Source organism: Danio rerio, chromosome 8 (genome assembly GCF_052040795.2).
Source record: "Danio rerio strain M-AB ecotype USA chromosome 8, GRCz13ab, whole genome shotgun sequence".
Classification (NCBI taxonomy): Eukaryota; Metazoa; Chordata; class Actinopteri; order Cypriniformes; family Danionidae; genus Danio; species Danio rerio.
Genome location: NC_141028.1, coordinates 36,860,839 through 36,873,043, shown reverse-complemented (window position 1 = coordinate 36,873,043; position 12,205 = coordinate 36,860,839). Strand labels below are relative to the sequence as shown.

General features: G+C 32.5%; 1 protein-coding gene across 29 annotated transcripts in view; it reads left to right on the top strand.

The window, feature by feature from the left end:
• LOC141375838 (uncharacterized) overlaps nucleotides 1-12,205 on the top strand; it is a 488,480-nt gene that overhangs the window by 198,611 nt on the left and 277,664 nt on the right. The gene's annotated exons all lie outside the window — the stretch shown is intronic.

The window sequence follows — 12,205 nt, the reverse complement described above, 5'->3', positions numbered from 1 at the left end:
CTCACAAAACTGCATGAAGTTGAGTTAATAAAGCATTTATTATTAGACAGAGTAACCATTACTATATGCCTGATTAATAAGATATATAAATGTTGGGTAACACTATAATAACTGCACACAATGAATTATTTATGAAACATTAGCAAATAGTTAGTTGAACGTTTGTTAAGCATTAACGCTACATTAATAGACATTAGTAAGCAGTTTATAAATTATATTTATAAATATAAATTACAAATATTATTGACTTATAAGCACAATTATAATGTGCTTAATGATTGTTTTCATACTTGGTAAATAATGCAATACTTAATTTAGTAATGAAAAATACATCATTAACAAACCAGATATTTAAAAGTAGTAGGTGTTTTTTTTTTAGATAATTCAGAATGTGCAAGTAAATGATTAATAAACTATTCAAAATAACATTGATAATTCTTATTATTCAGGCATATAATAAGTTGTTTAGTATGTTAATAAATGCTTTATGAACTCAACTTCATGCAGTTTTGTGATCTAATCTAAAGCGAGGGCTATTCATGCTTTATAAATCCATTATAAATGACAATATAAGGCTCAGTTACATTATATACAGGGAAAAAATGACTATTAATTTCTACTTATTACAAGATGCTCAAATGAAACTGTATCAAATGAAAAGTAAATCATTGCAATCTTGTCTAAATATAAAATTGCTTTACACGTAATGTATTGTTAAATTATTATATTGTTGTTTTATCAAATGATGTTGTATTTCGACACTCCTGTTATTCAGCAATGTTTAAAATTTACAGTAATTGTATTTGTTTAGGTATGATTGCAAACACTTATTGTTTATTTGATACACAGTAGGTAGTGCTGTCACAGCAAGAAGGTCGCTGGTTCGAGCCCTGGCTGGGTCAGTTGGCATTTCTGTGTAAAGTTTGCATGTTCTCCCTGTGTTGGTGTGGGTTTCCTCCAGGTGCTCCTACATGCGTTACAGGTGAATTGGGTAGCCTAAAATGGTCCGTAGTAAATGAGTGTGTATGTGTATGGATGTGTCCCAGGGATGGGTTGCAGCTGGAAGGGCATCCGCTGCATAAAAACGTGCTGGATAAGTTGGTGGTTCAATCCGCTGTTGCGACCCCGAATTAATAAAGAGAGAAAACCAAAATGAAAATAAATGAATAAATGAATGATTCTGAGCCTTTAATTGTCATTTATAAGGGATTTATAAAGCATCAATATTCCTCACTTTAGATTAGATCTCAGAACTGCATGAAGTTGAGTTAATAAAGCATTATTTAACATGCAGAAAAACGTATTATATACAGGGCTCCAAACCGGTTCAAGGAACGGAAACGAAAAACAGAATCAAATGACATTTTTCAGGAACAGAAACGAAAACCGAAAAAAAAAGATCAACTTTAATCGTTCTGAACAGAAATGTTTACAGTTAAACGGTTAATAATGTTATTTTATCGTTCTCTTTATTATATTATTTTTGGGAGACAAAAAGCATTAATTTAAAGCATGTGAACAAATGCGACGGTGACGCTCGTTTTTATATAAACTATAAATGTCTGGCCGTGATGCGTATTTAGGCCTATGCCAGTCTATAAAAGATAATGTAGCTTAAAACACTTTAAAATTTTAGAGAACGTAATACAGTTTGCACAACCAATGTTTGGTCTTAATAACCTGCCCATAATTAAACGTCATGTAGCCTACTTTTTGATTACTTGACCAGCGGATTAATGGCAGCACCAGCGGATAAACGAGATCTGAGCATAATAGGTATGACCAATATGTGCATAACCAATATGCAAAGTCAAGAGAGTGCACGACTCCATAGGGTAACGTAGCCTAAACTGCGCACACTTGATTATGTAATGTGTGAAATCGTGGACGCATCTCAAAGAGCAAAGCATAACTTATTAAATGCCCATGCTTAATCGGTCATCGATAAGGTCTATCGGTTTTAAAGGGTTACCGACAATAAATCAATCGAGTAATCGTTAGCATCCCTAGTTTAATCAATGAATGTGTTAAATTTTATATTTATATTAAAGATGAATAAGGCAAGAATATGATAATGATACTTTTTAGATTTTTACACCTACAAAAATATCTTGTGGTGGTGCACTTGTTTAATAAAAATCTTTGTAAATAGGTTATCTGTAAAAAACGCAATCAGAGCCAATGACATGTAGAAGTAGTGTTGCCTAAACGGCTATTAAATTTCTAATAAAATTAAAACCAAAGTATAAATCATTGCATTTTTCGTTTGATAAAAATATACAGAAACGAAATAAATTCATAAGGATGCTAGTTTGTAATTTATGTTAATAATAAATAAATGACATGCTTAGACTATAAGCTTAACGGCTATACGCTGCCAATAGGCCACTAATAAATATTATTTTACTTTGTACTGGATTATAATGTATATTTTACTATAAAAACTAAATATAGCATGTCTTACTGTCATTTAAAACAAGTAATTCAAAATACACATCAGAACTGTAGACCTGCAGTGTGTAAACTGTATACAGGGGGTGTTGGTCAATCAATAGCCTACAGCACATAATTGAACTAATTATGATGCTAACTGTAATTTAGCTCTTAATATAGGCCTACGATATATTTTCTGGTGTTTAATTTTGCATGAGCAAATAGCAGTATAGCCTAAAGTAAATTTTTTAAAAAGATTTTACTAATATTAATAATAATGGATATAATAAATTTAAATAATAATTGCACTGTGCAGTGTACTAAATATTTGTATTAGGCTACATGACTGAAAAACTATTTCATAACAATTTTCATAATTTTTACTGCTATTTCATATTATACAACATCTAAATGTAGGGCCGGGCCTGCGCTCGATACCAAGGAGTGGGGCTGTGTGTAGAGTGAACCGATTGGATTTTCTTTTTTTTTTTCTTTTTTTTTTAGCCCTGATTATATGCCTGAATAGTAAATGTATAAATGTTCATTTATATAGTTTTTTAATCATTTATTTACTCATTCTTAATGATCTTAAAAAACACCAATTATTCTTAGACAGTTTGTAAATAATGCAATACTTCATTTAGTTATGAAAAATGGATTATAAACAAAGTATGAAAACACAAAAATTTAGCACATTACACATGCTTATAAGTCAACAATAGAGCATCTAGCTGTGTTTATAAACTGCTTACTATTAATGTAGAGTTAATGCTTAACAAATGATGTCTATTTGGAGTTTTGGTGGCTTGGTTATATGATGAAGGTCTCTTTGCATTTGTGGGGTTCAGTTCTTTATTAATATATTTTAAAATATTTTTAATGTTTTTTTTTTCAAATAGTTAAAATACGACAGAAACAGAAATAGAACATACTGGTGGGTTTTAAGAGTTTACCCAAAAATGTACATTATATTATTAATTACTTGCCCTCATCTCACTCTAATCCCCTGAGACCTTCATTCTTCTTCAGACTCAAAGGAAGATAACTTAGATGAAGTGCAAGAACTCCTCATCCTCCATAGACAGCAAGGGATTGAAACAATTTGAAGGAGAGGAATTAATAAAAGAATCTTCATTTTGAGGTGAACTAACCGTTTAATATTATTTGCTATTGCACTTAACTAAATGTGCACGCAGACATGGAAGAGTTATGTGGAAGCTTGTTATACCCAATGAGAACTGCTTTTAGACAAGCAAGAGAGTTTCATGGATTTTGTGTTTACTGCTTTTTTTTTGTGTTTAAAGGTTTTGTGGAAATTATTTATAATAAATATAAAATTTATTAAATCTATTCTGGACCATTTCCTGTTTGGATCTTGAGGTTCCTTCTGTATTCAAATTACATTTTTTATAAACTGACCTGCTCTTCAAATGAAAATTCTAAAGCAGTTTACTGTCAAATTACTTGATTGAGGTTTAAAATTTAATATTAGTAAGGGTGCTGATCTGATCCCCACGTTGCCTAAAAACCGGTAATGTGTGTGTAGAACTGGTCCTTACTTTGACTAAAAAACGGTAATGTGTTTGTAGATCTGGGGCCTCATGTATCAACGCTGCGTACGCACAAAAACTTTGCGTACGCCAGGTTTCACGCTCAGAATCGCTCACGTTTGGATTTACTAACGATGAACTGAACGTGGGAATGTGCGCAGCTTCACGGCAGCTTTCTGGCAGGCGTACGCACATTTTTTGTGCGTGTCTGTTTTATTTCCATTGGCGACTCCTAGAGGCAGTTGTGTTAAATTCCTCTCTACAAAGTGTCTGAGCCTTGCAATGGCAGCTGTATGAGACGGGTTCATATAGTAGGTATGTAACATTTCCATACCATACAGTTGACCAGCTAAACATTAAAGCGCAAATTGCAGCAGTCGCAATGTAATCTATTTACTAATCTAATCTATCAATTATTTATTATTATATGTACTGTATTATTCCACTTGTTATTCAAAATAGCAAGTTTATTTATATATTTATATCCGGCGCGTACTGTTTTAGACAATAATAATTAGTGACTGGGAACAGAAGATGAGAACAAATAAACGTTAGAAATAGGTGTTTGTAATGGCAGCATCAGAAGTAGTTCTTCAAAATGTGTATTTGCTAATAATAGCACGCACTCGGCCTGTATCTGGCTCGGAAGCGCCGGTGTCGATTTAACCCAGAACCGGGTAGAGCTCACTCCTCCGCGGTAAACAATTCGCCGTCTGATTCCATGAGATGTAACGTTATGATAGATGCACTATGTAACTGTGATTTTTTTTCTACACATACTTTTATGTGAGAAGCAATGACCATTCGAATATGGTATAAATAACATGGTAACAAGGTATATTAAACATAAATATGACGTAGAAACAATTTACTAAACTTGAATTATTAAGCATGATTGAACAAAATGTTTGAATTTAGTAATGTAAATGTGTGGTTTTATTTTTTCTAATGTTTTTTTGTGATAAACTTGTGTTCAGTTAAACTGTACATTTGAATAAATGAACTTTTATTATGAAAAGAGGTTAACTTACCCAAGTTAAATAACTTTATTTGATCAAATTGTCAAAATAGTGCACTACTAACTTATATTTTGTTAAATGGTTTGAAATGTGATAACTGTATTATGAAATTTGATAACTATATTACTATTTTCTGTTTTGGTCTTCTTTAGAGAATTTTACACTACGTCACATATATTAATACTGCTTTGCATATGTGGTATTGTATTGATATTATAAACTGTGAAGTTTAACCTTATATAATATTTTAACAGTGAATGAATGGTGGTAAGAGTCAAAGCAGAGGATTAAATCCTTTGAAAGATGCTGCTCATCATGTGAGGTTGGGGAAGGATAAAGACATGCTTACGTGGAGGTACATCAGTGACATCAAAGGTACCAAAGTTTTGTACATGTTTTTTCTTACTGCAGGTAGTCCCCAGTTATTGTTTCATTATAAGCATAGTGTATAAAATGTTAAGATGCAAAAAGGAGTTTAATTTAACACAAAAAAATTAAGTCATGAACGATGATTTGATGACAAGACATTATAAATGTCAACAAATAACATTTAAATAATAATAATAATAAAAAGAAATGTCCTAATTGAAAACCACACTTTAAAATGTTAATGTTTAATTTAAGAGTCTAAAAAATGCTAATATTAATGATTTCCATATTAGTGAAAAGTTAAAACTATTAAAGATTGTACACTATCCAGGGCCTGATTAACCAATGGTTAATAACACACATTGATGGAATAAGCCATTTACACAAATTTTGTCAGACAAGTGATGTCTGACCGACAGAGACAACATAACTAAATAGCGCCAGTGGTGTAGCTTGTAATGCACAGCAACATGTTTTGACGCGATTGATCATCAACTCGAGTTCTAATATACCGTCTGCTGAACTTATTCTTATTTTTTTTCTCCCCATTGGATATCAGATGGGAAATACATTTATTTTTAGGAAACATTTAAAAAAAATTTAAAATAATGCAAATGTTAAATAAAGTCACAAGTGCCTCGTGTGTTTTGATGATGTTTATCTTATTTCTCTAAATAGGTATTTTAAATATATAATAAAGTTATTTTCAAATGTTAGCAACATCTTAATAGAATTCATTTGTATTTATTTATTTGTGACGTTAGTCACTAGGGGTGTAACGGATCACTGTTGATCCGTGATCGATACGGATCACAACCCACGGTTCGGAATGCGCGTGACCCGTAGATTAATAACTTTTTTTGAACTTGTAGGTTAATCCAACATTTATAACAATCGCAGAGAGATCGCCTCCCGTGTCATTCAAATTGCATGAATGAAAGCATTTTGGCTTCCCTGTAAAATATAATGATGACGTTGTGGGACCTACATAAATGCTTTTGGCTATTAAGGTGTTTTTTTGTCACTGTTTGTTTAGCCTGCATTAATGCATTCATTATGGTAAGAATAAAATCACTGTTTAATGAAACAAGATGCTGGTGAAAGCAACTACATTGTGTAACCAACAGATGGCGACAAACAAACATCAAAACTATGTAATTGAATAGGTTTTCAAATATAATACACCTACAGTATAATGAAACATGAAGTTTTATGTGTGAATTGTTGAATCATTAATTGAAGATAAATATATGTTGTGCAAGATTTCTATATATTTTGCATTATCAGCAACAGTAGCAAAGATCATATTTCATATTGAATACTTTTTTTTAGCTGGTTATTTCCTGATTTTTATTTTTTATTAAAATTACAGGTTCTATTTTCTGTTTGTTAAAAGCAATGTTTTATGCAGTAACATTTTTGTATAAATGGAAAGCAAATTGTCTCCTCCCTTTTTTGCTGATCCAAAAAATGGTCCGATCCATAACTCAAAAAACGTAGAGTGATCCGAACTGCAGATTTTGGATCCGTTACACCACTATTAGTCGCCCTTTCCCAAACCCTGGTTAGCCTGTCGATTATCATTTACCACAACTAGCGCTACTTCACCCATATTCTCCTACCTCATGGCTCTGTTGAAGAGCATTTAATAGGTTGCACATGTCTTAATAAAGGTTGCCTCCCTCTCTTTAAAAACATTTTTTTTAGAAACTAGGCATTTCCTCTTAGCAAATAGTCAATATCATATATTAGGGGTGTAACGATACACTCAGCTCACGATACGAAGTGTATCACGATATAGTGTTCACGATTCGATATGTATCACGATATTTGGAATAAAAATTGAAAATTTAACTGAAATGCAAATTTTACCAAGTAAACTATTTTTTATGTATTTCTTTTGTTTCAACTTGTTAAACTGAACCTTCTTTTAGAAAATAAATTAAACAGGCCTGTCTCTGGAAAATAAAACAATTAAAAAACTTCTTAAAAAATATTATTGTAATGACAGAGACAAAATTAAGGAACAATTTAAGTAAAGGTGCAAAAAAATAAGCTTTCTATTCAATTGAATTTAACAGTGAGAGCTTAAGGCTTTGCTTGGTCACTTGCGTTTTTTGTGTGTGCAAAAAAAAATCTACATTTCCAGGTAATCAGCAGTTCTATAAGATAATCCTGAACTTATGTGTATCTGTCTGAGAGGTTTTTATGGATGGCTGTCTTCATGTTGGGCATGAGTGACAGGGTGGCCGTCTTATCATTACACAGGACAGTCGTGACTCTTTTTAGCAGTTTAGGCAGGTTTACTATTTCTTCGGCGTCGCTGATGTCGGCGCTATCAAGTGTATCATGTTGACGTGCATTTTTGTGTACCTCTGTACTCAAATTTAGCTTTAAAGGGTTAGCTCATCGTAATCATAACTCTAAAATCGATATGATTGTTTAAATAATGTGTACGTTTTCGGTTTCATTTACACTGCTAAGTGCTGTTCAAACTTCCCACGCTGCTCCTGAAAGATCACTCTGTTCCACAAACTGAATGTTGTTTACTACTTTATTAGTCACAACCTGCAGGTTCTGTTCACTGAAGCAGACGCGCGCGTATGGCAAGCCGTTTTAGCATTTAAACCTTTGTTCTGACTATCCATAAATATATGTAATTCATATTTAATTAAATTCATTTAGAGATATCTCTAATTATATTTTGACTAGTCGAATTATAATTATGACTAGTCAAAATATAATTAAAGATATCTCTAAATATATTTATGGATAGTCAGATCAAAGGTTTAAATGTTAAAACGGCTTGCCATACGCACGCGTCTATCATAGTCCGCCCTTTGTAGTAACAGCTCACGGTCAGCTCATGTCATGTGTGATTTTGCGGCCGCCAATACATCATATGAAGACAGAATGATATTTTAGGGTGAGCTGTACCTTATAAATACAGTATGTGACTCTTTCAACACCATTAGGAGGTATCCCTGTCGCTGTGCAAAGTATGTAAATCACTGTGAAGACTTTAAAACTTAGGATGTGTGACCCAGTATGCGTGTCAAAAAGCGGACGAGTCTAAAGCAATTACTGTACAACCGAAATGTTGCCAGACGTCTGATTTTGAGAGGATGGGCCATCCTCTATTTCAACTCCACTCATCTTGGTTTGCTAACATTACTGCTGCTGCAATCTGAACTCACGTGCGACAGCAGGTGGAACGTAGCTCACGTGCAAACAGCTCAACTAATAAGAGAAAACGGACGTCATATCGTAATCATATCGTCATAACGCCACCATGCATATCGAGACATTTTTGCATCGCAATAAATCGTACAACGATAAATCGTTACACCCCTATCATATATTATTATTATCATTGTATTTAAATTGTCAGAAAATGTCACCATGTATAAAAAGCATGCAGATTTTTTCCTTTCCTTCTTTACTTTTTTTAACTAAACAGCATGCTTTAATTGGTGAAGTGCTTGTAAGTTTTGAAATAACCTGCACTGAATTGAGCGGACTGTAGTGTAGTATTTGCCGTAGATCAAAATGAGTGAACAAGTGGATTTGGCAATCACAAGAGAAAAAGAGGAGAGGGTGCATCTTTATTGAGGCATGTTTCATGTATTCACTCCTTCAAACAGACCCATGATGAGGAGAATGAGAGTATAGAAGACGTTATGGTAATGTTATGTGCAAGCTAGCATTAACCAGGTGGAGGATGCTAATGGCAGTGCAGACTGGATTCATCGTGTGTCTGAGGGCGTACTCGCACTGTACAGTTGCCATGAACCAGGCTGAAGCATGCTTTTCCCCCCTTCCGTCTCCCCCTACGGCCTGCACTCACATTGCATTCGTGCCTGGGCAGTCTTATGTCAACGAACGTGCTGTTCAGTAAGCGCTCTCGCAAAACACAGTGGAGAATAGTGATAAATACCTTTTAAAATATATATTTTAGTACTGCTTCAGTTAACTTGAACAAGTGTACTTATACCATCAATTTTCATTTTCATAAGGAAATTTTCATTTTCTTAAAAAATAAGTTAAATCTTTGTAGACTATATATATATATATATATATATATATATATATATATATATATATATATATATATATATATAATTTATTTAAAAAATGTGGGCAATATATTATAGATTTGTTTTGAAAAAAATGTATTCTATTCTTATTTTTTTTAATACAGACCTCTTGAGTTCTTAATCCGGGCCTGACACTATCAAATAGTAAAGTATTAGATAATTGTTTTGGGCCAGTTTCCTGTACAGTGTACTTTTTGTGCACTATTAAACCAACATAATGAATTTTTTCAATGATTTAGTTTCTTCTGTATCAGTTTTCACTGTTTGTCCAGAAAAGTTTGTGATGCATACTCTGTGGAGTCAGTGTTCATGTGTTGACAGAACTGTTTTTATTTGGCAGAGTTACAGTTTTAATCTTGTATAAAAAAAAAGTACCTTGTGTTTAATTTTAAAACATTGTTCTGCACGATATCACAACATACAATTGTAATTTTAGAGTGTGTCATGTGGAGGAGTTGACCTTCTCTCCTGTAACAAACATGAAAAAGCAAAGGTAGGGTATATTGGATTTTATTTTAAAAATTGGCATATTTTGAACCGTATGTAGTATTAAATATAATGTTTAATAATGTCTGTTTAGCACACAATTGAGTTGTTTTAGCTTTATTTTCTGTGTTTTGATTATGTTTTTCAGTCTCTTCATGAGCCATTATCTTTGAATTCTGAACAGAGTGAGCTTCAAAGAGGTTTGTCTATATAATTGTCTTTTAAATGTTGATCTGAAGAGATATTTTCTTATTGTTCCTGTATCTGTGCAGTTATTTTTATATAATAATACATTTAATATGGGTGTAGCGATACATTATCATATTGAGAATCGCAATATAACAATTCAAAGTTTTTTTCTTTAGATTAGCCTCTATTCACACGGTGAGTATTATGTGTAAGATTAAACGTTTACACAGTGGCAGTATAAACTACTGTTGTTAAATGATGAAAATAATGCAAGTTGAAATCTGATGATGACAAATGCCTGGTTATACCAGTGAAAATGATCTATTTGCATGTGGACCATAAGAGAGTGCAAGCATACATCTAACACTCATCTTCAGAATTTTTGAATTTGTATTCTGATGTCATCTCTGTCCTGTGCATTAAAGACCAATTTAAAGTTTAACATGCCAGATCAATGCAAAATTGAGCATTTTAACCATCACTAGGCCTACATATTATAATAATATTGTTTTTTACCAAATTTGAGAAATAACAAATATTACTAATATTTAAAGCTTTTTTTATAGCTTACAATATTGAGATATCAAGAGAAACAATGTCGTTTGCTGACCTATCAATAGGCTATTGTTTTAATATCTGTGTGTTTGCTCATGGTTTATGAGGACCAAGTATGTCTACTAAATGTGACTTAGCAGTAGGTTATTGTTTTGTTAAATCTGTTTATTCATGGTTTATGAGGACATGGTTTGTTATGCGAGACTTAAAGTTTTTAATGTTTTCTTCATCTTTCTTTGCTTCTCTCTTTTAGCGCCTCCATGAGCCTGTGGCTTTAACCAACACAAACAGAGTTGTCTTCTACAGAGGTTTGTTAATTATTTTGTCATGCTAATTTGACACTCCTTAAAGGGATAGTTCATCCAAAAAGTGCAATTGTCTCATTATTTGATCCCCCTTTACTTGTCTCAAACCATTATTGGGATATTTCTTCTGTTAAAGACAAAAGAAGATACTTAGAAAAAATATGGAAACCTGTAACTATAGACTTCCATATTATTTGTGTTTTCTGTTGTGGAAGTCAATGATTGCAGGTTTTCTTCTTCCATCAAAATATCTTGTTTTTGTTGTTTAACAGAAGTAATAAACCCTTAAAGGTTTGGAACACTTGAGGGTAAATTAATAGTGAGTAAATATAAATTTTTGTGTGAATCATCCCTTTAAGTGCTAAAATGACAGTTTCATATTTCTACTACATTCAACGTAGCAGTCCTGTGTGTTTAGTCATGGTTTATGAGGACCAAGTATGTCTATTTTATGTGAGTTAGCAGCAAGCTATTATTATATTAAATATGTGTGTTTACTCATAGTTTATGAGGACATGATTGGTTACATTGATTACATTTTCTTTATCTTTGTTTCTCTCTTTCAGTACCTCTATGAGCTCGTCACTTTGACAAACACAGAGTTGTCTTCTACAGAGGTTTGTTAATTATTTTGTCAAACTATTTTGACACTTTTTAAAAGGATAGTTCTCCCAAAAAGTACAATTGTGTCATCATTTGCTCACCCTTTAATTGTCTAAAACCTTTTTGGGGTTATTTATTCTGTTAAAGACAAAAGAAAATACTTACAAATAATATGGGAGTGAATGATTACAGGTTTCCATCTTTTTTTGTTTTCTATCATGAAAGTCAATGATTGCAGATTTTCTTCCACCAAATGTCTTGTTTTTGTTTTTTATCAGAAGAAATAAACACGTAAAGGTTTGGAACCCTTGAGGGTAAATTGTTTGTGAGTAAATGTTCGTTTTTGGGTGAATCATCCCTTTAAGTGCTAAAATAACAGTTTCATATTTCTGCTAAATGCAGCGTAGCAGTCCTGTGTGTTTTGTCATGGTTTATGAGGACCAAGTATGTCTATTGGATGTGACTCAGCAGTAGGATATTGTTTTAATAAATCTGTGTGTTTACTCATGGTTTATGAGGACACTGTATGTAGAATGCAATGTTAGCAGTAGACTATTGTTTTATAACGTGTGTGTTTCTTCATGGTTTATGAGGACATG